This window comes from Eurosta solidaginis, chromosome 2, assembly GCF_040869045.1.
Source record: "Eurosta solidaginis isolate ZX-2024a chromosome 2, ASM4086904v1, whole genome shotgun sequence".
In the NCBI taxonomy this organism is placed as follows: domain Eukaryota; kingdom Metazoa; phylum Arthropoda; class Insecta; order Diptera; family Tephritidae; genus Eurosta; species Eurosta solidaginis.
The window spans coordinates 147,890,934-147,914,148 of NC_090320.1; positions in this window are offsets into that span (position 1 = coordinate 147,890,934).

The window sequence follows — 23,215 nt, forward strand, 5'->3', positions numbered from 1 at the left end:
TTTAGAGTTAGTGTTCTTATTGCTTAAGGCATAGGTGAGTGGCTGATGGTCAGTGTGTATAATAACTTTCGCTGTGCCGTATAGGTAATTTCTGAAGGAATTTAAAGCCCAAATTATTGCAAGCATTTCCTTTTCATTTACTGCATAATTTTCTTCAGCTTTGTTTAATGTTCTTGAAATAAATGTGATCGGTTTGCCATTCTGTTCCAAAACTGCGCCTATGGCATATTGTGAGGCATCTGTAGTTAAGTGGAAACCTTTACTGTAATCGGGGTATTGTAGGATAACATCTTTGGATGTGAGGGTGGCTTTAATTTTATTGAATGCTTCTTTTGCTTTTTCATTCAAATTTATTAGAATTTTCCTTGAACTGCTTTTAGACATTCTTCCTTCCTCTCCTCGAAGTAGGGATGTCAGTGGTTTTGCTAATTTCGCATAATCTTGGATGAATCTTCTATAATATCCGGATAAACCCAAGAATGAGCGTAAGTCTTTAATTGTTTTGGGGTAGGGGAAATCTGTTATTGATTGTACTTTGGCTGGGTTTGTAGAGATTCCGTCGGAAGAGACGACAAATCCCAGGAATTCCACTTTCTTTTTGAAAAAGTCGCATTTGTCAATCTGGACTTTCATGTTTGCCTTGTTCAGAGTTTCGAAATTTGTGTCGATATGTTCAGCGTGCGTTTTTTCGTCCTCGCTAAATATAATTATATCGTCTATGTATACATAGCAAATTCTACCTATGTGTTCCCTAAGTATGTCGTCCAGTGTCCGTTGAAAGATGGCAGGGGCGTTCTTTAAGCCAAAAGGAAGTCTCGTGAACTCGTATTTTCCGTTGTTCACTGAAAAAGCTGTTTTTTCCACGTCAGATTCCTTAAGAGGAATTTGATGGAAACCGCTTTTTAAGTCAATCACTGAGAAAATTCGATTCTTTCCTAATTGGGAAAGTGCCTCGTTTATCGCGGGTATTGGGTACCTATCTGCGATTGTTACTTGATTAAGTTTCCTGTAATCAATGACCATTCGAAATTTTTTTTCCACTGAGGCATCGTCCTTTTTAGGCACGACCCAGACGGGTGAGTTGTATGGGGATCTTGATTTGCGTATTATTCCGTCCTCTAGCAGTTTGTTTACCTGAGTTTCAACTTCCTGCTTAAGGCTCATGGGATATGGGTATGATTTTGAGTATATTGGTGTGTCAGAATTTGTGCGAATTTCGGCAACTACTTTTGTTGTATAAGTTAATTTTTCGTTTGGCTCTGAAAATAAATTACGGTGTTTCTGTGCTAATTGTCTAATTTCGTTTTTTTCTTCCGTGGTCATGTGTTGGTCCCGAATTTGTATTGTGTTAACATTTTGTACACTGTATTGTCTTAAAAAGATTTTTTTTATGTTTGCTATAACCATAAAATTTTCTTTTGTATGTATGACCGCTGAGAGTTCCTTTAGGCTGTCATTGCCTAGTATTGCATGAAAGGTTTTGAGAGTGGGTAGCAAGAAGAATTTAAGCTTATAGTTTTCTAAGTTGAAGAGGTTGAGATAAGTGTGATGGGTAATTTTGATTTTTCCCCCGACAGAATTTGCAAAAAAGGGGTTGTCGTTTTCTATTGATTTTGTTACTAAGCTGGACTGGATATAATTTTTGTTAGATCCAGTGTCCACTAAAATGTTTAAAATTTCGCCGCTCTTCGTCCTGCATCTAAAGTAGGGTTACGAAGAGCTGTTCAATCTAAAAAATGTACATCACTCAGATCCTGCGGTTCTTCCTTTTCGTTGTTAAAGGTTGTGTTCTGATTGTGGTCGTTTAGATCTTCGTAGTATTGGTCTTGGTAGTATTGGTCATGGTAGTGTTGGTTATGGTAGTGTTGGCTATCCGTCGCTCCGTCGGTGTTTATGTGAAAGTTCCTTTGAACTTTGATAGGGGGATGGTTTATCATTGATGTATTAGGTGGCCGTTTGCCCATTTCTTGAGCTTTAGGGCGGTTCATATAATTTACCGCTCTTGTCCTGACGCTTTCGTCTACGTCCATGGGTTGAGGTGGGTTAGGTGGTCTTGGAGGAGCGTGGTGTTGTTGGTTAAAAGGGTTTTGTGGTTGGTATCTATTTACCTGGTTTGGGTTTTGGCTGGCGTATAGCTGATAGTTGGGAGGATTCAAATTTTGTTGATGATAGTTTTGTGGAATGGGATTTGATATGGGTTGAGGTAGGTGTGCTAGTTCGGGATAAAACCTTGACTGTGGTTGGAGTTGTTGGTAAGATTGCGGCTGGGGGTATTTTACCGTGAAGGGCTGCTGTCGTGGATTCGGAGAATTAAAGCTTTGTTGAAGGGAGTTAGACATCTGGTTGTTCGCGTGGTATGCCCTGAAGTTTTGGTTTTCGAGCTTCAGGCAAAGGTGTAAGGCTTCTGGCAAACTATTTGGTTCCTTTATGCCAAGTAACCTGGGGAGATCAACCGAAAGTCCTCTGACGAAGGTGTCGAGGGCCTTAGCTCGGTATTTCTCAGTTAACAGGTGAACTGCTTCTTCACCTATCTCCATACAGCCTATTTTATTTAAAAGCAGTGATAGGTGTCCGTATACCTTCTGGTAGAACTCATTAATGGACATTCGTCCTTGTATGAGACATGTCATTTGGTACTCTAAAGTGCCTATGTCTCGTTTGTCGGCGTAGTGGGTACTTAGACAGCGGGAAATTGCTGTCCAATCTAAAGGGGCGTTGTACGATTCTAAAGCTATGTCTGCCTTTCCAATTATCTTATTCCTAATAACATTCAAAATGCCGAAATATCTAGGTGTGCCCTTTGAGGGTTCATAAATTCTCAAAATTCTTTCAACACTCTTTTTCCAGGAGCTAAACTCTGAGGCATTTCCTGAGAATTCTCTTAATGAACGTACAACATCTGGAATCTTATCCATTTCACTCATATTATTTTGGAATTGGGCGTCTATAGTTTGATCAGTTATGATAGGATTTGTTGTGTTGTTAAGGACACTCTGTACTATATTAGGCACGCTTGCCTCTATGGCTAGGGATATCATGCTTTTTATCATATTGGCCAAGTCTGGTGAAATTTGGTTATTAGCGCTTGGCGGTGCTGGTGGTGCAGCAGGAGGGTTAGCTCCAAGCATTGAGTGTCTAATCAAATTGTTTGGGTTTGACATTGTAAGGAATTTTTGATTTTTTTCTTTCGGTAAGGGATTTGATTTTCTGGACTTCTTAAATCACAAAAAAAAATTACGATTGTCTTGAAAAGGATTTTCCTAAATTTTTTCTTTTTTTTTTTTTTTTTTTTTTATTTCCGCACTTTCACTTTTAAAATGAAATATCTAAGTTATTAAATTCTAAATTATTTAAATTTTTGAGTGACTTCCACAATAAGTATTCGAATTTCGTAATTGTAATTTTTATGTAGTAATTTACTTCTCTTATTTTTTATAATTTTTAATTCCTATAAATCTTTTTGAAATTTACTTATTTTTGAATATTTTTCTTTTTCCTTAAAAAAAAAATTTTTTTCGCCCATTACTTTCTAAATTTTTCAAATATGCGTTTTTAAGATGAAATTTCAAAATTTAGTAGATTTGAATTTTTTGTTTTAAATATTTTTCTTAAATATATAAATATTTTCTTACATAAATTTCAGCTCCATCTCGATAAGTGTGTATTCTTCCCTTTTCCTGGCGGTACTCGTGGTACACTGGCTTATACCTTGTTGCTGGGGGTGGCTCCTTGGCTGGTATCGTTGGGGCGTCCGGGGAGTTTGTAAGTTTTCACTACCCCTTTCACACCTCTTCTTATAGGTATCGTTTAGTAATACAAACTGGAATAGTTTTTTCTTTCGTAGCACTTTATTATTTGTGGTACTTATTGAAAGTTTTTTTCTACCGGTTTTCTTTCTATTGTGGCACTTTTTGTATTGTGGCACTTTTTTTGAAAGTTAGTGCTATACTGGTGGCACTTTTGGAATTTTTTGATAACAGTTTCCTTCGCGGCACTTTATTAAGCTTAATACCGATTTTTCAACACTTATAAGTTTACCAAGCCAAGCCTTTTAGCTCGGGCGCCAATTATTGTATCCTTTGTTAAGGTTACTAAAAAAATAATTTTTTTGGGTCTCAAGACCTTTATTATTATTTATTCACTAATTTAATTATTGGTCGTAAGACCTTACTTTGTTACTCACTAATTAAAACTAAACGTTTACAACTAACTGCTTACAACTGACTGACTTAAAAATGGTAAATTAGTTCTAAATATAACTTAATTCTACCTGTGCCAGCATTATTTCGTTCGGCGCATGGCGGATGTTGTCGTTCACAATATTTGTGTTTCTGCTGATAAGGCGTCTGGGCCTTTTCCTGTTTGCTTCAAAATTATTATTAAGTATTTTGAGCCATCAACTTGCGTATTGCTGACTAAGCTTTTTACATTAGCGTCAGCTCGAATGTTGACTTAGTTGGTGCTAACTTATATATTAGGCCGGGTCGATTTGTGGGGAGGCAAAAAAATCGCCCATTGCTCTGTGAAAATCATATTCTAGGGATCCCCTAAAACGAATTCTGATGTCCCCCAATATGGGTCGAACTTTTGGGTAGGGGCAAATTTTGAAAAATCCCACTTTGACTCATTTAGAGTGCTCCAATCGAGTCCAAATGTATGACCGACCCCCACTAACTTTGTAGGCCCGACCCACCGATTCCAGTGGAACACCCCCTGGAACCCCCCTGTAGTTTCACCCTACAAACATTTCAAAAAATCGCCGGTTTTGCACTTTACATGAAAAAATCAGCGAAATGCCTATGTTTTTTCTTTTTGGAGTTTATTTTTCTCTTTAGAAATTTATTTAGTGAGAACATATTTAAATGAAAAAATTAATTTAACTTAGTAATAGAAAAGAAATTAAAAAAAATTATTAGAAATTAGCGTTTTTACAACCCTTTTAAAACCAAGGCATCACTGTGATGCATTTGCATGTCGTAAACATAGTTGTGTGGGTTTTTTATTCAACCGTTTTAAAAATTGAAGGTATCACAGTGACACAATTGCAGATCGTAAAATTGCTTGTGTTGTTTTTTTTTAAGCCACCACAAGACACAGCAGGTAAAATTGAAATTACCAATTCATTCTTATTACCTCGTCTCGTAGACCATATATAACGCAACAGTTTTTGTGAATGCATTAAGTCGTTGTGAAGAACTCAAAGTGTGAAGTGCTAATTTAAGATAAAAAAATATTTCAAAAAAAATAATAAGTGAAGTGACCATTCCAAATCAAAAAGTTTACAATGAATCCACCATCCTCTACACTGCAAGATGAAGCAACTACATCAACAACTATCGAAAACACAATGAGTCATATACCCAAGCATGATGTTACTGTTTTTGGTGTGTCTACTGATTTAACTGATCTTAATTTATCAACCCATCTGGATATCTTGAGATATTATTTTTACTTAAGCGAACGTGCTAAAACAGAACAAAAAATGTTTTCCCATAAATCATTCACTATTCAAGTACAAGATAAGTTGATTGGAATTTGGGAAAAACTTGGTATGGAAATAATGCTGAAAAAAGTGGATTTAATAAATTGAATAAATTGTTTGACAAGTATCAAGAGCAAATCAAGAGAAGAAACAACACCCAACAATTTACAGAGTATGTAAAATCTATGGAAACAATTTTTTACTTGTGAAACTCTTCCGGTAAGTTATTGCTATCACTCATTTATTATAATTGTCAACCATTTTTAATTATTTTATTATTATATATTTTCAGGTGGTGGACGGCTTCCAGAAAATTGAGTTGCAAAATATGCCCCCTGCTCCAGAAAAAATTTAATTTTCCACCGATTCGAAGTACTTATACGACATGGCCCATGCAATTTCTAGCGGCGTGGTTCCGGTGGATCTGGCTAACATCATCTGGCTAGATTATTGCGATTATATGTGGCAACGGAAAATCCAGATGCAAATTTAAGAATTCTGGTTGAATTTATAATTAAATGTTATGTGCCAATTCACTTCAATATCAAGTATTACAGCTCTGTCGTGTACGGCAGTGCATTGTTATTCAAGTTCATTGGTTGGTCACGATTTCTAGAACCTCGTTTACGCAAAATTGCCAATCAAGTAATTAAAGATAATTCATATTATGCGCATTCGGAAAATATCTTGTTATCAATGTTGTTTGATGATAGCAAAGAAAAGCGCGACTGTGCCATCATGAAAATTCTGCGCTATCGAACCGATGTTGACGAGCCAATGGAGCTTAGAGTTTATAAAAAACCAGATATAAACTTTAATTTCACAAGTTATACGGAAATGATCAATTTGAATGATATAAATATCGTATTTGGACCACCATTCACGCAAAGCATTCCGTATGATACATTGAAAGAATATTTAAATCAAGATGATCCACCGTTTGATGATCCAAAAAACGGGTTATACCGGAAAATGTAGAGGCTGTTATGGAGACGACATTAGAGAGCCGTGCGAAATTGCCCAGACTTGAAAGTAAAAAAGACTTCAAACAATAATTTTTTTTAGTTTCTTTTCTATAACTCACTTAAATTAATTTTTTCATTTACATATGTTCTGACTAAATAAATTTCTTAAGAGAAAAGATAGATATTATTATAAACAAATAATAAATATTATTATAAATAAATAAAAATAAAGAAAAAACATAGCCATTTAGCTGATTTTTTCATGTAAAGTGCAAAACCGGCGATTTTTTTAAATGTTTGTATGGTAAACCCCCAGGGGGGTTCCAGGGGGTGTGCCATTGGCATCGGTGGGTCGGGCCTCCAAAGTTAGTGGGGGTCGGTCATACATTTGGACTCGATTGGAGCCACTCTAAATGGGTCAAAGTGGGATTTTTCAAAACTTGCCGCGGCATAAAAGTTCGGCCCAAATTGGGGGACATCAGAATTCGTTTTAGAGGTATGGTTCCTTTCGCAAAGTTTCTTATTTTGATCCCTAGAATACAATTGTCACAGAGCAATGAGCGATTTTTAAATCGACCCGCCCTAATATATATATATATATAATTTATATGCCGTCATGTTTACGATAAAGCTCTGCTAAAGGTAAAAAGCTCTAAGCTTTTTCTTATGCGCCACCTAGCGGAAGTTAGCCAGAGGTGAGATCAGCCAGAAAACAAACCGAAAAAACGTATGCGCCACCTAGCGGAATTTTTGAATGATTTTGGGAGGTGATAAAAATTTCAGGTCAAGATAAATATAGACCTGTTTTCATTCTTTCTCAGCCCAGACTGGTCCGAAAATAATGAACTGGTCCCATTGTTAAGGTCAGACTGTCGACAGACTGGTTCAAAAGTATTGATTTTTTAGGGTGAGACATGCTCCGAGTTTTCCATAAAAAACGTGGTCCAGAAGCTTCATAAACATACTACTGGTAAATGTTCCCTCCAAGAACTAGATCCACTGGTTCGTTGACAAAGAATCTTTTATCTGCCAACTCGAGATCAGGGAATGTTTGTCTGGTTATCGCACTGATCTGGCATTTTGGAAGATCCCCTGTAAGCTTTGGCAGGCCAAGAACTTTTGTGGTAAAAGAAAATAATGGGTAAATTAGTGACCGCAACTCTATTGAACAAGACTCTTTGACCTGTGCAGAGAATGAGTTATACCGGAAACTTGAGCGCGAATTTTCTTGGATGGCAAGTAAATCCGACGTTTGAGACGTTCGGTAATAAATGAACATTCAGAACCAGAATCTTTTAGGCTGGCACTCTGGCTGAAAAATTGGTATTGTTCTATTGTATGTTGACACGAGCGGTGCATAATAGTACACCAGCGGTATTATGCGCATGGCAAGATTGCACATTGGAGGTTTGCTTGTCATTGGACTTTGAATTTTGCCTCTCTCGTGCTTGTCGCGACGTTGAAGGGGTATCATCTTCCTTACTTGTATGAACTGCTGCTTTTTGCTGAATTTTTTGTATATGTAAAAGCGTGTTGTGTCGAGAATAGCATGTACTACAGTTATAAGAACTAGTACATTTCGACACAGTATGTCTAGAAGACAAGCAATTCAGGCAGCTATTATTATTTTTAGTAAATTCAATTCTACGAGCAGGTATAAGTTTGAGGAATTTAGCGCAGGTTCATAGTTTGTGGTCATTCGTGTGACACATTTTGCAATTAAAATTCTTTATTCTTGTTTGGAAGCTGCCAACCTTTTTATTATAAGGTTCAGGGGTTTTGGCATTTTGGGGCTTAAAACTTTTCGAAGTTTTATTACCTCTGTGAGCGGATCGGAATTTATTCATGTCCTCCCATTTTGCTATATCCGGTTTGTTCCCTAAAGACTGTTCCCAAAGTGAAAGGCTGGTTTCGGGCAGTTTTTCTGCGCACAGGTTTACAAAAAGTGCATCCCATAAATCTATCTTATGCCCTTTTAATGCATTCATGCAATTACTTAATTTTAAATGTAAATCTTTAATAGATTTTAAGCAATCCGTTTCAATAGGTTTTATTCCGAAGAGTGTGTCGAGCTGAGCCTTAACTAAACTACGCTTATTTTCATACCTTTCAGTGAGGTTCTTCCACGCTTTTTCAAACCCTTCATTTGTGACAGGTGCGTTGCTAACAATTTCGTTGACCTCCCCCTTTGTTTTCTGACTGAGGTAATATAGTTTCTCAATCGTGTAAATATCGTCGTTCGAAATGTAAATGGCCGTAAATATATCTCGGAATGTTGGCCAAGACAAATAGTCACCCTTGAAGACTTCGGTATCACATGGAAGGAGGCAAAGATGGTGTTTGCGATCAGTCTGTTTTGGGCAAGCTGGTCAATTTTCTCTATTTCTGCTTTATTAGCAGACATAGCATACATTTAAAATAACTAGCCATAGAAAGCTTATGTTTCTTTTTTATGGCTTTAATTTCTTCTTTCGACAAACCCGCGGAGATTAACGCGTCATAAGCGTTTTTGATTTTTACCCACATATTTTTTAACTCTTCTTGTTGAAAGGAAAGAGTGTGTTTATCGAGATCAGTCACGTTACCGATATCTGATTCGAATTGGACAATTGCATCAGCAAAAAGTATGTATGCATCCATTTTTACTTATGATATGTATACAGATAGAAATCAGGAAGATTTAGTGTATACTTTTGAGGTAAAAACCTTTTGTTGCCCTCTCTGCTCTGCCAGTGTTATGTAATTAAGTACCGCAAGTAAGGTAGAAATCCTCAGTTGCGTTTTCATCGGTGGTAGAAATCCACCGATTCGTATACATAGCTAAGTGCTACCGCAAGTAAGGTAGAAACCCTTAATTGCGTTTTGATCGGTGGTAGAAACCCACCGACTCGTATACCTAGCAAAGTGTTAACGCAATTAAGGTGAAACCCCCAACAAACGAGCAGTTAAAATTACTGGTGAATTTTTTGTTGGGTAGGCGATCCAAAGTGAAGTGCTGTTGTTGTTGTTGAAAATTAACGAACAACGAAACTAAAAAGAATGTATGGTTATGTGAAACCGAAAATAGTGCAGTTTAAGTTAAAATTAAAATTGTTTCTACTAAAAATTCTGCACTATGTTACCTTAAGCTGTGTCAACAGAACCTTACCGCGGGTGGGCGGATATTGCCGATAGGCAAAAGGCCTTTTTAACACTTAATTCACTTTAAAAAAAAGTTCACTTAAAAAAATTGTGCGCTGTAAATTATAACCACGTGCCTTGATTGTTGTTGCGGCTATCTGTGCTTGGTGGCGGTTTTTGTTGAAATTTGTTTAAAATCTCGAAGGTCTTACTGTATTGTGCCCAAAAAATTTCGAAGGCCTTGATTTGCCTTTTCTGTGATGTGTACTGTATATGTAGATCAAGTTCTGGTCGCTTGTAAAAAATCTCACGTTGAGAAACTACCAAATATATATTCTCGCACGGTGCGTGGTTGCACGGAGAATATATATATGTAAGAAAAGAAATAAAAAGGCAAATGGTTGTATTAGTATAATGACAATAATTAGTTTATTTAATGTTAAAATGGTTCAATATTTTACCTTTCGTATAAATTGAGATGTGGCGCGACCGCAGCAGTTGACCTTCTTCCTTCGTGGTTGAAATTGAACAGCAAAATGGAAAGTGATCTCAGTGTTGTCGAACCGGATCGCGCGGGAGTTTTGCAAGGGATATTTGTTATCCGATGGAAAACTCAGTTACCCGTGTTAGTGTTGCATATATGTGAACAATGTTCGATTTGTGAGGAGGCAAAAAAATCGCCCATTGCTCTGAGAAAATGATATTCTAGGGATCAAAATAAGAAACTTTGCCGAAGGAACCATACCTCTAAAACGAATTCTGGTGTCCCCCAATTTGGGTCGAACTTTTGGGTAGGGGCAAATTTTGAAAAATCCTACTTTGACCCATTTAGAGTGCTCCAATCGAGTCCAAATGTATGACCGACCCCCACTAACTTTGGAGGCCCGACCCACCGATGCCAGTGGCACACCCCCTGGAACCCTCCTGGGGGTTTACCATACAAACATTTCAAAAAATCGCCGGTTTTGCACTTAAATGAGAAAATCAGAGAAATGCCTATGTTTTTTCTTTTTAGAGTTTATTTTTCTCTTTAGAAATTTATTTTGTCAGAACATATGTAAATGAAAAAATGAGTTTAACTTAGTAATAGAAAAGAAATAAAAAAAAAATTATTAGAAATTAACGTTTTTACAACCCTTTTAAACCCCAGGCATCACTGTGATGCATTTGCATGTCGTAAACATAGTTGTGTGGGTTTTTTATTCAACCGTTTTAAAAAATGAAGGTATCACTGTGACACAATTGCAGATCGTAAAATTGCTTGTGTTGTTTTTTTAAGCCAACTCAAGACACAGCAGATAGAATTGAAATTACCAATTCATTCTTATTACCTCGTCTCGTAGACCATATATAACGCAACAGTTTTTGTGAATGCATTAAGTCGTTGTGAAGAACTCAAAGTGTGAAGTGCTAATTTGAGATAAAACAATATTTCAAAAAAAAAATAATAAGTGAAGTGACCATTCCAAATCAAAAAACTTACAATGAATCCACCATCATCTACACCGCAAGATGAAGCAACTACATCAAAAACTATCGAAAACCCAATGAGTCATATACCCAAGCATGATGTTACTGTTTGTGGTGTGTCTACTGATTTAACTGATCTTAATTTACTAACCCATCTGGATATCTTGAGATATTATTTTTACTTAAGCGAACGTGCTAAAACAGAACAAAAAATGTTTTCCCATAAATCATTCACTATTCAAGTACAAGATAAGTTGATTGGAATTTGGGAAAAACTTGGTATGGAAATAATGCTGAAAAAAAGTGTATTTAATAAATTGAATAAATTGCTTGACAAGTATCAAGAGCAAATCAAGAGAAGAAACAACACCCAACAATTTACAGAGTATGTAAAATCTATGGAAACAATTTTTTACTTGTGAAACTCTTCCGGTAAGTTATTGCTATAACTCATTTATTATAATTGTCAACCATTTTTAATTATTTTATTATTATATATTTTCAGGCGGTGAACGGCTTTCAGAAAATATACCCCCTGCTCCAAAAAATATTGAATTTTCCACCGATTCGAAGTACTTATACGACATGGCCCGTGCAATTTCTAGCGGCGTGGTTCCGGTGGATCTGGCTAACATCAAACCAGGGAAATTGTACATTCTCGGTGGCTCACCAAGGCCGCTAGATTATTGCGATTATATGTGACAACGGAAAATCCAGATGCAAATTTAAGAATTCTGGTTGAATTTATAATTAAATGTTATGTGCCAATGTACTTCAATATCAAGTATTACAGCTCTGTCGTGTACGGCAGTGCATTATTTTTCAAGTTCATTGGTTGGTCACGATTTCTAGAACCTTGTTTACGCAAAATTGTCAATCAAGTAATTAAAGATAATTCATATTATGCGAATTCGGAAAATATCTTATTATCAATGTTGTTTGATGATAGCAAAGAAAAGCGCGACTGTGCCATCAAGAAAATTCTACGCTATCGAACCGATGTTGACGAGCCAGTGGAACTTAGAGTTAATAAAAAACCAGATATAAACTTTAATTGCACAAGTTATACGGAAATGATCAATTTGAATGATATAAATATAAATTTGAACCACCATTCACGCGAAGCATTCCGTGCGATATATTGAAAGAATATTTAAATCAAGACGATCCACCGTTTAATGATCCAAAAATTCAATCACACATACAAGGAACGGAACGACATGTTCAATTGCTAGCTAGCGTTTTCAAACGGGTTATACCGGAAAATGTAGAGGCTGTTATGGCGACGACATTAGAGAGCCGTGCGAAGTTGCCCAGACTTGAAAGTAAAAAAGACTTCAAACAATAATTTTTTTTAGATTCTTTTCTATAACTCACTTAAATAAATTTTTTCATTTACATATGTTCTGACTAAACAAATTTCTTAAGAGAAAAAATAGATATTATTATAAATAAATAATAAATATTATTATAAATAAATAAATAAAAATAAAGAAAAAACATAGCCATTTAGCTGATTTTTTCATATAAAGTGCAAAACCGGCGATTTTTTGAAATGCTTTTTGGGGATTCCAGGGGGTGTGCCACGGCATCGGTGGGTCGGGCCTCCAAAGTTAGTGGGGGTCATACATGAATGGGTATGCATGTGGATGTGCAGTACATGAAAGTATGTATGAATGTATTTGCACTAAATAAATTATGTATTAGAGTGGCCGTGTTTGCAGTATAAAAATATTTATTTAGTGCAAATACATTCATACATACTTTCATATACAGCCCACCCACATGCATAAACATTCATGTATATTTAGGTCCTGATCTAAACATAATATTATTTTGAATCATTCTGGCGGTATCCTCGGTTTCTCTTTCCACACTAAGATGTTCATTGCTTATGTCCGCATCAAAAGTAGATGGTATATCTTCAGGAGGCTCCACTCGGAAATTTTGGCCAATATTATGCAAAGCGCAACAACAATTCACAATTTGTTTGGCCTTTTCAGGTGAATAATGTAAGCCACGCGTATATAAAAGACAACGAAATCTGCTCTTTACTACTCCAATTGTTCTCTCTATAATATTTGGGGCCTTTGAGTCTACGGTATTGTAGCGAGATTGCGGAGAACCAGATTCTGCCATGCGATAAGGAGTCATTAAATACGTTTTCAGAGGGTAACCAGCATCGCCTTAAACAATGGATTTTAAAATATTTATTTGTATATTTAATAACAACCAGTCTTACCCAAGATCCAAGAGTTACTATGTACGTTTCTCTAAATGTACCTTTAAGTCACTTACATTAAAAACAAATGAGTCGTGATTAGCGCATGGATGCCTGGCATCCACATACCGGATGAACATTTTGTAATCGCAAAGCTGAAAATAAGTTTGTCAATAATTAGTTAAAAATTATTATTTGCGTTTTCATTTTTACTTACAATCATGACGTTTAAGCTGTAGTAGCCTTTCCTTTTTAGATACAAATGTTGCATTTCTTTTATTGGTGAAATTATGCGAACGTGAGTCCCATCGATACAACCCACTACTCCTGGGAATCCTGTTTTAGAATAAAACGCGATCTTTGAAGCGCTTTGCTCCTCTGCAGTCATTTGAGTTTTAATCCACTTTGCACAAATATGCTCCTCAATAATATCTAAAACCTCTTTGACAACTATAGATGTTGTAGGTTGTGCCAGTCCAACACTAAAGTCATTTCCACAGCATTTTTCATAGCTGCCGTCGGCAAGGAATCGGAGTGTAGCGCATAATTTTAAAACAGGAGGTACAGCCGTCCCTCGAACGCGTTTGCGGAAATAGCCCTTCATTTCGTTTAGTAAGAAGCAAAATACTTCCTTACTTAACCAAAAATAACTTACAAATCTGCAAAATAACTACATTAGAATCTTATCAATTGTCACTTGAACGTTTTCTTACTTGGTGCTTGGTAATTCCAAGGGAGAGTGATCGCGTAAATGATTTCTTATTCTCTGCATATCAATTTGGTCACCAACATTTTCGTCATCGTAAAATAATTCTATGCTATTAATAAAAAAAGCACTTGCAAATGCTTAAATTTTAGACACAAATTGATCAGCTGTTCATTTATCTGTCAAATCATCACTTTCTTAGGTTGGCAGCACCAATTCAACTTCAACTGAAATAAGTTGTAATTCGTAATACCAAACAGGAGTTGAGTTGTCTGAAAGTTCAGTTGTTTTAATTACAACCCAGCTAAGTTGAGTTGTATACCGTAATAGGCCCTTATAACAATGTTATACAGATATTACCATTCAATATATATAACCATTCACTTACTCATCTCTCCACGCTCAACTGCAGACCAGTTACCAAGGCTGTAGCAGTGGGAGCTGAAAGAGAACAGAAATAGAGGGGAAAAAACCCTATTTTTTGTACTTCTGTAGTATTATATAATATCACCTTATGGATCCTTCAGTTCCGGTTTATAAAAGAAAAAACACGCATTTTTCGCGATAGAGGAAATCTACACAAAAAAAAAAAAACAAAAACGTATTTCTATATCTTTAATCAAGAAAACGAAGTAAAGAAAACTAAAAACAAATAAAAAAAAAATAAAAATTATCAATATATAGTGAAATAAAAAATGCATGTGTGCTTCAGAATTACGGTGTAAAAAATTATAAAAAAACCAAAGCTCACCAAAAATAGAAAAAATCAAGTATTTGGTAAATACCAAAAAAGGAAAAACTGCGCCAAGAAAATAAAATTATATGTAGGTATGTGCGATGAAAAGTGTGTGTGAAGTGATTACTGTGTATAGTGTGTTTTTTGGGTAAATGAATAATGTAACAGCATGTATATAAAAAAAACAATACGAAAATCAAAATTAAAACTAAAATTCAGGAAAATATTTCATATGTAGGGGTTGCAGGAAAATTCAGCAAAAAACAACTTAAGTATAATCTAAAACATTATTTTTAAACTAACAAAAAACTAAAGAATATTGTGGGTCCCCTCCGTTCTTATATCTTCTGGATGGTGGTGTGACGTTGTCTTTGCTGCGGCGAATTCGATAAGGTGCTGTGTGTACTCTCTAGTTTTGCAGTCTTCTCACCACAGCCCTGCTGATGCAGAAATCCACACCAACGACCGGCTAAGTATAACTCACCGCTATTAGTTAGTTGCTCGTGATATGATGTGCTGGGATCTGAAGTGATACTTGTGATGTGATATGTTGCCGTATGCTCTGGTTTGATGTGATGTGATATGCTTTGGCCTCTATTTACGTGCGTTTAGAGTTGTGTATTCGAAAATGATCTTCCACCTGCTTAATAACTTTGATTGTGTTTGTGCTTACCGTGTGTTTTGCTTGATTGTTGGAATTGCTGAATGTTGCTTTTACCATTTCCGTGTATGAATGTTTTTGTATCACCAAGTATGTAGAAATGTGGTCGTGGTATTTTTAAGTGTTGCATGGTTATTGTTGGTGTGGTTGTTTGTAGTCGCTGGTGTGGTTGTGATCAGCGGGTGTAGTTGCTAATTGAATGTTTCGTAGCTAAGGTTATTCGTGTATCTATGAGGTTGTGGTTTCGAATGTGGATCTGTGGTGTAGTAGCTTATCTGTGTTTCGATGGTTGGTTGCGAATACGTATGGTTGTGAATATGGATATATGTAATCTTTTGATGTGGATGCGATCTTACTTCTTTTGGTTTAGACGAATGAGAGTATTTTATGTAGTACTGTGTGGCTTTCGTGCTCGGTATGGTTTGTTGTAGATTTTAGTGTTTGTGAATCGGTGTGGTTTTGGTTGGTGGTTTGTGTGCCTCGTACCTTTGCTGCAAGCGAGTCTTCTAGTGGTGATGGAGATTCTAAAAAACACGGAAACCAAACAATAAAAATATATAAGCCGTGGAAAGCATTTAAAGGCCGTTGTCCCCGGTAAACTTTAAGGTGTATCGGTCCAAAAATAAATCAATTTTCAACATTTTCCTTTACGGAGCAGACAAACTTCGCAGTTCACTTGAGAAAATGGCACTAAATTCAATATCACTTTTGGGCTAGTCACTAAGGGGTGGATGTGCTTAACTTACCTTTAGTGGTTATAGAAATGGGACTACAGTAGGGGCTTTAGGTATACGGGAATGGTGGTGGTACTTATCGTTGCTGGTGGTGCTGGATCTGTACCGTTTGTATATTGTTTTCACTTAACCGCTTCCGTACGGTTTATTACCTTAAAACTTTAAAGCTTTATAAACTTTTTTTATATTTTTTTTTGTATCTGCACTTTCACTGCACTCGCGTTGTGGGTTCGACACCGTATTGAAGACTTTTTAGTAGAAAAGAACGGGATGGTGGGCGTTTTATCGACAACATTTTTCCTGTTGCCACTACCGTTTTCGGTTTACTGTCAAACCACGTTAGTCCTAAGGCACTCGAAGTTCCTGGAAGGCTTTAAACATGTTAGCTAAAAGACTTGGTTTCGTATTCACACACATACACATATAATATGGAGTTGTTTTGTAGACAATTGTCATTGTTATTTGCAGAGATAGTGGTGCGCGTGCGCGTGGGGGCGTAGTTTATTGAAAGGTTGTCGTTACACATTAATTATCATTAAAAAAAATATTGTTCTGGCCTTGAGCTCGAATCTAACCTTGAATCCTTTATCATCCCATAAAACAAGAACAATTGTTAGTAAACCAATATCACTTGAGAATGTCAAAGAAAGTTATTGACAATAAATAAGTCCAGCATTATCAGTGATTTGCAACAGATGGCGCAATGCTGATTAAATATAGTTGGTAAAGAGGAATAGAAGTAGCAATTTATCAGTCAAAGAGACCACCGCTGTATAGCTAATGGTTGGCGCAGCGTGCCTAAGGCGTACTGATGATGAAGGCTTAGCACCCTTCGAAAAGAATCTATCTGCGCAGCTATGGCAGGTTGTCTGAAAAATTTTCTACTTAATATTCCAAAAACAAAATACATTTTTTCAATTATATAAAAGTTAAAAAAACAATAATTATCATTAAAAAAAAAATAATTGTTCTGGCCTTGAGCTCGAATCGAACCTTGAATCCTTTATCAATAGGCCGATAAAACAAAAACAATTGTTAATAAACCAAGAGCACTTGGGAATGTCAAACAAAGTTATTTACAATAAACAAATCCAGCATTATCAGTGATTTGCAACAGATGGCACAACGCCGATTAAATATAATTGGTGAAGAGGATAGAAATGGCAATCTATCAGTCAAAGAAACCACCTCTGTATAGCTAAATGGTTAGCGCAGCGTGCGTAAAGCGTACTGATGATGAAGGCTTAGCAACCTTTTGAAATGGATCTATGTATCTGCGCAGCTATGGCAGGTTGTCTGAAAAATTGTCTACTTGCTATTCCAAAAACAAAATACAATTTTTCAATTATAGAAAAATTAAAAAAAAACAATAATTATCATTAAAAAATTTATTGTTCTGGCCTTGAGCTTGAATTGAAATAAATTTTAACCGGTGCTGAGTGAAGTGCTGGATTTCGAGAATTAAGTTTTATTGCAATTGAGTATTGTGATGATATAGCGATTAGCGAAATGCTTTAAGCAACCGATATATTAAAACTTCTGAGCTTTTTGAACATTTAAAAATTTAATTTTTATTTTTAAATACAAAAGAAAGTTTCAGTCTATATGCAATTTTGTACATGTATTGTGATTTGGTTAGGTTAGGTTGAATTGGCCGGTCCATGAGGACCTCACATAGATTGAAAAAGTCCGTAGTGTTACCAGGAGTTTATTAAACGACCAACCTGAAAAACCCTATCAAAAACCAGGATATATGTTATAAAATGACTCCGTCCTCTTGGCAAATACTAGAAGATTTCTAGGACTTACGCAACTTGCTGCTTGTATATTTGACAGCTGTATCACTCCTAATAGCTGTAGTCTTATCCTGGCAAGCGCAGGGCATGAACACAAAACGGTCTCTATCGTTTCCTTCTACACCCCGCACGGCTGCAGTTTCAGCTATTCTCTTCCAGTGTTTCTACTGCTTTGGTTACGGCTAATACTTCCGCTTGGAAAACGCTACAGTGATCTGGCAGCTTGTGGGATCTGTTATTTCCGGATCAGCCCAGTATACCGAAACCCTATTCCTTCCACTACTTTGAAACCATCTGTGTACCCATGTATTGCCTCGTCCGCCATTTGAGCACTCTTGCTCCAACCATCCACCTCTATTGTGGCTTTGGTTGCCCCACCGAAGTGCAGATAGGGAATCAGGTAGTCTGTTTGTCCTGTAATTGATGACGCTATACGGCACTGAGCCTCGTTGCAGTTGCTAACGTTATGTTCTTTGCTCCCAGCTCCACAGGTGGAATGTTCAGAATGGCTTACAGTACAGCCGACGGGTTTGTTTTCAGGACTCGCGTAATGTAATCATTGATAGCCTGCATACCCCTCTAATTTTTTGATGTAGGTTCTTTTTTGTGTGGTTTTCCACCAAACAATAATTCCATAGTATACAATAGAGTATACAACCGCTGTAAATACTCAATGAGAAACAGAGGGCGATTAACCTCATGCACAATCCAGCATTCTTTTACATACATAAAGTCCTGTCGAGGCCTTCAACACCCTATCCTCCACGTTGAGCTTAAGTGACGACTTACTATCTAGGATGATTCCTAGATATTTTGTCCAAGGTTTCTCCTGTAGGGTCACCTTCCTAACTTAGGCCTGGTCCAATTTGAAACCTTGTACCTCTTAGTAAACAAGACATATCCGTCTTCTCTGCTTTGGCTGTCAACCCGACATTAGATGCCGAGGTATGAATATCACGAAACGCCCGACCCATCAAAAATCTAATCTAATGGAAGTCACTTTCCACTTATGACCATTGCAACGTCATCTGCGTAAGGCGTAAGTTTTACGGGTCCCTAATCGAATCGTCTTCACAGTTGGTTGATGACCAGCGTACACAGTAGAGTCACGCCACCCTGCGGCATGCCCCTGTCCACTGATTTCGTGGCCTCACACGATCCCCATTATGAGGTAATCTTCCTGCAATTTTACATGCAGCCGATAAATCTGATTAAGGCTGGATGTACTTTAATGTAATAAAGGACATCTATGATAGCCCATTTAGAAACATTGTTGAAATCTTCGGCAATGTCTAAGCAGACTCCTAGAGTATACTCCTTATATTCCGGTGTCTGCCGACTTGCCTTTGGTGTACGCGTATTTTGTTGTGGAAAACAGCTGTTCATCCATGTTGGAATTTATGTGTGCATCTATCAGCCTCTTAAAGGTTTTGAGCAGAAATTATGTTAAGCTAATGGGCCTGTAGTCTTTGGGATACATGTGACCGATCTTCCCCGCCTTTGACAGGAAAGATACACGAGCAGTTCTCCAAGAGTGCGGTACATGACCGCTCTTCAACGACCGCTCTACTTGAAACTTGTAGCATGGCCGGGAATATACCATCTGGGCCCGGCGGTTTAAACTTAGGGAACATCGGCAGTACCCGCTCAGTGCAAATGCTGTCTGCTGTTTCTTCTGAATCATCTTCAGATGTGAAACTTGTATCGAAAAGCACCTCAAGGGACTCCTCACTATTACGTGACCATTTCCCGTTCTCTTTCTTTATTTATCCTGGACTACGTTTCCCTTGCTAGGACTTTTTTCAACCATGCTGTTCCGCTAGAGCACTTTATGTCCGCACAGAAACTTTCCATGAGATTCTCTTCGTACTGGAATTTGCATGCTTCTAGATCCTCAGTACATCTCTATACCCTTTCCGACACGCTTCCACCATGGTGGCTTTGCTTTTCCTCTAAATATTCTCAGAGGGCGAGCTCTGTTATACGTAGTCATAAGCGTCCTTTTCAGGAAATCATATGACTCCTCCAGTTCCTCCACATTGGCAAACTCTTTGGGCTATCCAAGTTTTGTTTCTACGTGTTTCTGGAATTTAGTCCAGTTCGTTGACCTTGGGTTCCTTAGGGTTCTCTACCCTCTTTAGAGGGATGCATGGTCGCAGAAGGATGGCCTAGCAAGAACCATCCAATCATGCCTTGATATATCACATTCAGAGCTCAGTGTAATATCACATTGCTGGATGTTGGACTAATGTTCCTTGTTGGCTATCTGCAAACTGGTTTGCAGGATGCAACAAAATAGAGATTCGCCTCTCTTATTCGTATCTCCTCCTCGCCACGCATTGTGGTGCGCATTTGCATCCGCCCCTGTCATCAGCCCTTTGCGCCCTTCATCCTGTTCTAGTCTCTTGCCCCCCATCGGTGGAAGCTCCGCAGTATGGGCCATGTGACAGGATGCCAAGACAAATGCTTATTCTTCTGCTCAACGGCCACCACTGCGAGGTAGTGTAATTAAGCATCATACATATATGAATGCAGCTGTTTGCTTACCATCACTGCAGCTCGCACCCTTCCTTCCGTTCGCGCGTAGTAAACGCCAAATCCGTGATTTGCACTTCAGTAAAAAAAATATTTAGCAGCACTGATTACCACAAATCGATTGGTACCAAATTTCTTAAAATTTCTTTTGTTTTTTCAAAATGCGTTTTATTTTTGACTAAATAATATTAAAAAAAAAAATAATAATAATATTATTAGTTGATATTATCAGTAGGAAAAATTGTATGGGTTTACTGAAATTTAGTATCAGATATTGTTGTAGCCAAAAACACTTTTTGTTTTGAGATTTTTTTTATGAAAATCATAACTGTTTGGGTCCCTCGAATCGATGAAAGTGATGTATAGCACATTATACCCATATAGAGGACTAATAGTTGTAGTGCGATTTGACTAAAGAAATTAATTTATGTGCTTGAATCTACAGTATCCTTTCCAAAAAATTATTTTGTTATATGTAATACTAGATCACGTGCGTTTCCTCTCTTTTCAGTACGCTTCTCAGAGTTTATCACCAAATAACCGGAGCCAAGCGTGTTCGAACCCATTCGATCTAGCGATAATAGCATCAGTTTACAGTAAAAAAATCAGCCTCGTAGATTTGAGGATTAAAGCAAAACAATATGCGGAATCATCTAGTTCCACTACAAAAGCCATAGACTACAGAAACACATTATCTGAAAATTAGAGATGCTACGAAATGTGCATTATTAAAGCACGACATTCAATGTGTTTTTTCCCAAAATGAAAAATAAGTTTGATCTGTTTTAAATTCGAACGACAAAATGTACAAAGGGATATACCAAGCAAAATATTTGTATTACAGTTAGCTTTTATGTACTAGATACCAAGGTGAACTTCCCAAGACTCCCAGAAAATCGGACTCGCTGCGTAACAACCAACAACGTCTTGCACAACGAAGCGATAATCTTTTCAAACAAAAAGCTCACACAGAAATTTCAATAATGGAAAACTTGCGGATTTACGAGAACGAGTATTTTAGCAAAGATAATAACGAGATACTAATGTCTGCACTAAACGGATAAAATATCATCTGCTTTTATGAGTGGCAAAGTTTTTGTATAGGTCTTAGATAACGATTTAATGTAGCCGCCGCGGTGTGGTGATAGCGTGCTTCTCAGTGAAAATTCATCTGCCTTTCAGCTGCTGTTCGGAGTTGGAATAAAACATGTAGGCGCCGTCCCGCCGGTTGAAGGAAAAATTAAAAAGACGCACGATGCAAATGAAAATAGAAGTTCGCGGAGGTAAATCGTGCCAAGAATACATAAATTTTTTTTTATTTAACCAAAATTAGATGATAAACCATGTCTCGAACATAATATGCAGCTGCCTGATATATCAAATATTATCGTAGGGGACTAACATACCTCGATAATTGGAATAAGCGATGTAAGTAGGCAGAAGTTTGTCCTCTCCCGAATATATCTGTCCAGGAGGCGGGATGTGGGTGTAGCTGCTCAGCAGACATCGAACGTCATAGTTTAGGAAGTTTTGGGTAATGCAAAAAAGCTAGCAGGCTCCAATATTTGCGTCGAGCATTCCATTGAAAATGTATATTACTCCCCTTAATAATTTTCAATGCCAAAATATTTGTAAATATATCACATTTCAACGTACCAAGGAACAAGCACTAAAATTAGTATCAACTTAGAAAAAAAAAACCATGCAGAAAAAAATTTACATTGATTTTAAGAACAAAGTATTTAGGCCAGAACTAAAATTAGTATCAACTTAGAAAAAAAACCATGCAGAAAAAAATTTACATTGGTTTTAAAAACACAAAATTGTAAACTCAAACAACTGCGAGGCTTGCAAATTTTTTGGGATGAAGAAAATTCCAGAGAAATTTTTAAAAAATTCTGTATTAACTAATTATTTGGTTAAAAATTCTGTATTTCAAACATCTGTAGGATCACAAAGATGCGGAGTCATAATGCTGGAATTTGAAACTCTGGATTGCAAGTTATTTTGGGCCGAAATTCGTGTTTTTTTTTTACAGTAGAAAATAATGAAATCACATTCTGTTCTTGAAACTTTCTTTTTTCCCTAATTCCTCCTTAATTTGGTTTTTGCGCGATTAATCAGCCCTATTCTGCATTCGACTTGGATTGGAATTTCTTCGATTTGGCAATTTTGGTATTCTGTGTTCCAATCTCCTTCGATCCAACTTCGAATCGTTCGTTTGTTTTTTCTGCATTCCGATCGGAGTTCCGTTTTTCTAAGTTGCAAATTAGTTGGAGAAAAAATATTTTCTTTTTATTTTTTTATTAATTTATAACAGAATTTTAACAAAAATGTCAGTAAAACTTGTTAAGAAACGTAGAAGGGTTGATGATGATTGTTCTTTATATGTTTCCAGGTCAAAAACAACATGTCGATGTCGAAGTCGTTGGACGTATTTGCCCCGCGAAAGTATCTAACACATACTTGAAACATCCTTATTACGTCCAAAGTTTTTTTTGAACATAAACAAGAAAATAAGTCATTAAACTTTACCACTTTTAAGATCAATTTCTTACAGTTCGTCACTCATCTCAAATGGATTACACAAATCTCGCAATATTTCCCTTTCCATTATAGCCTGGCCATTTTCGTATGCGTTGCTTTCCAACTCCACAAATAAAGCCTCGGCTATTGATTACATTATAATAGACCGCTATAATTTGTGTCTGTTCGTTGGGTTCAGTTATATGCCAAAGCAAGCTGAAGACAATTAACAAGTTATCTTTAAGTCTAACGTAGACTTTTTT